The sequence below is a fragment of the Nannospalax galili genome, unplaced genomic scaffold (assembly GCF_000622305.1).
Source record: "Nannospalax galili isolate Female #2095 unplaced genomic scaffold, S.galili_v1.0 scaffold172, whole genome shotgun sequence".
In the NCBI taxonomy this organism is placed as follows: Eukaryota; Metazoa; Chordata; class Mammalia; order Rodentia; family Spalacidae; genus Nannospalax; species Nannospalax galili.
This window is the reverse complement of record NW_008331824.1, coordinates 319237-322701: the sequence shown is the minus strand read 5'-3', so window position 1 is coordinate 322701 and position 3465 is coordinate 319237.

Here is a 3465-nt window from a genome sequence, read left to right as displayed (position 1 = left end):
CCCCCTCTCCAAAAAAGGAGAAAAAAGTTGATGCTGGCCACAGTCTTCTGGTTAGAGCTGAGGTTAGACGGTGTGGTGGTCTTCTCATAAGCAAGTTTGGAATTGGATCAAGTATTCAGATTACCACACCATCTCCAGGATTTCAAATGTGTTAATTGCTTTGATTTTTAGTATTTTATTATTTTTATTTTATGTGTATGTATTGCCTGCATGTAGGTAAGTGCACCCATGTCATGCAATGCCAGAAGAGGTCAGAAAAGGGCATTAAATCTCCTAGAACTGGCTTTATGGACAGTTGTTAGCTGCCATGTGGGTGCTGGGATTCAAACCTGGGTCTTCTGCAAGAATATTCAGTGTTCTTAACCGTTGAGCCATCTTTCTAGCCCTAACTGCTTTTTGTTATTCAAGGAGAAACCATGCTAAAGATTGGCCTCCTCGGATGTTTCAGATCTCAATATATTTTGAAAACATTCATTCCTTCAGTATCTACCAGGTTCTTTTTAGTCATTTTATGCATGTAGGTAGGCGCATGGTGGTGTAATGCCCTTGGAGGTCAGAATAGGATGTCAGATCCCGTGGAACTGGACTTACGGATAGTTAGCCACTGTGTGGGTGCTGGGAATCAAACCCAGGACCTCTGCTGAGCCATCTCTCCAGGCCCCCAAGGGAAGTTTTAAACACATCCCACCTCTAAAGCCTGGTCTTTCCAGCAACATGGTGAATTTCACGAGAGGTATATGATTTGTCACACACCTTGTGGAAAGTACTTGGGTCAGGTAGAAACACAACAAAGCTGTGCAAGGGAAAGGGGTGCCTGGGTAAAGTGCCACTTGGAATAGTGTTCAGTGGGGGAGATAGATTGTAATATGCAGAGACCTTATTTGAGGAGCTTTTTAAAGCTAGAGAGCCCTCCTCCCCCTCTTCAAAAGATTAAGGGAACAAAAGGACCCAAGTAGTCTGTGCTGCTACACAGGCTGAACAGTGACACATCCAGCTTGCTGGAAGCCCAGGAACATCCATTTCCAAAGAAGAGTCCAGAGTGCTTAATAGGCTTTAAAGTTCGACATTTATACTCTGAGAAACTGCTGCTTCAGAAGCTTCTGAATTTACCCAGGATCCCCATGCACAACTTAAAGAAGACATTCACTCCTGCCTGTAAGACTTAGATGAAAAGACGGCAGGTTGGTTCTCTAGAGGACTCTTGTTACTCATAGGCTGTTCCTAGATTCTGATCCAAATTCAGCTACCCTAAGACCTTCTATTAAACTTTCCAAGTAGCCCAATGAGTAAAAGCATCCACCCTTAAAGGAACTTGCTTCTGAATGTTTTTTGATCTGTTTATTGGAGTTTGGGAACAGGGTCTTCCCTGTAGCCCCTGTTGGCCTGGAATTCAGTATGTCGACCAGGCTGGCCTTGTCACATTTATGCCAACACACCTACCTAAGAAGTGATCTTTTGAAATGTGTCAGATGATGAAACCATTAAAACAAATCTTCCTGACAGCCTAGGCACAGCAAATGAAACCTGCAAGGTATTAAAGCTGGGCATTTGTATTTCCCTTTAGAGAGTTTGTGCCCCAGGGAGTCTGCCAGTTGTTTCTTAAATATTGCCAAAATTAAGCTTAATAAACTGATTTTTTTAATACAAAGAACTATCCTACTGAAATTTTTCAATGTTCAAAAATGGAACGAGTAAAAATTTTATAGAAATTTTTTAATTTGGGGAGGTAATGGAGGGAAAGAGAGCTACCCATGTTCCAAAACAGGTTTTCTGGAATCTAATTCAATAAATTCAGATCTTAAATGCTTTATCTTTTAAGACTGAACCTTTATTTTTTTTTTGAAAAACAGGTATTTCATACAATCTTTACCATGTTAATGCAAATATGCAAAGTAGGCATGTGTTTTTTTTCCAAAAGATGCATTATGAACATTTTTCAGGAAGCTGGTGTGATTTATTCAATTTTCAATCTTAAATACAACCACAAAATTATATCCATCAGGAGGCATTACAACGTTTTTTTTTTTTAAAAAAAGGAGCCACTATTTATACAATGTTACTACAACAAGATTCAGTTCAACTCAACTTTCTGTTCAATAAGGGCAAAATGAAATGTGTGGTGCCATGCCACTGACTTTACAGGTGGAAATAGAAACTGGAAAAATAAGCAACAGTAACTTGAAACAGGAGCTGAAACTTCAACTGCCAGGAAGGGGGAAAACCCACCCCCATCAGCCTGTTCTGACAAACTTTGTATTTCAGAAAAACATCCAATTCTTTGTTTACCATCTTCAAATATCCAGCTAATTGTTTTTCCATTAGTAGTTTCCTAGTGAGCCCAAATTCCCAAGGGCCCCTAAGTGGTTGCTTTTCACAACCATCCCTTGAACTCAAAGCTTCTCTGCGTTGTGAAGACAGGGACATTGTTATCCAGGCCAAAAAAGCAGGAAATGTGCAGCAAACCCTTATTCCAAAAGACAGTCAACTTCAATCTTTGTCAAATGTGATGTTTGCTAGTATTTCCCGAGACACATCTAAGTCTATCCAATTAACTGAAAATGAAGGTATCTACCTCTTTTAAGTGACCTTTGCATTAATATTTTTACCTCGATTTAAGGGGTGTAATTCTAAATTGCTGGCATTTATAAGCTCAACAAGATATAAAAGAGAATATTGGTTTTCGTACTGATCTAAACATGTAAAATAAAGATGCTAAAGTGTGCTAGTATTAAGGGCTAGGATGTAGCTCAAAGCACTTGCCTAGCATGTGGCAAGATTTCACCCCAGCACTGCAGGGAAATGTGGCACGCACTGATACTTGCTGTGTAGGATAGGAGTGACAGGCTAGTTGTAGGTGCTTTCATTAATATGAAAGAACTGGGAAAAAAGAAGAACCAGCTCCTTTGATTTTTAGTACTGCCAAACAAAAGCCCCCGAGTAGTTACAAAAAGGTGGAGGAAAATAGGCCAGGAAGACTTGGATTTAAAGTACTGCCTATAATACCCCAGATTAAAAAGACCTAAGACTGCACATCAACTCTAATATTTGGCTGTACTTGCATTGCCCTGCTTGGCATTTATTAAATGGCTCTTTCCTTAAATTTCACACATCGGAACAACCACAAAACAAAAAACAATGCACATCACATCAAACATTGGACAATATTGAAAACTACTTACTAAGCTTAGGTAACAGAAGCAAGTAATAAGGGCAGGAGTTTGGTATGGGAGTTTGTATCACAAGCCATAACCCTGAACCTGTGGTTTGAGCTCGGAAACAGCGACTGACGGAAGCAGATCAAGAGCCTGTCAGTCTCATATAGAATCTCACAAACTTCAAAGGACAACTCATCACCAGTATCAAGAACTGAAATAATCATCAAACACGGTGACGAACTCATGACCAGAAACAGAGAAAGTGCAAGAACAGCGAAGAGGAAAAGAGAAACACCTTGGTAACTACTAA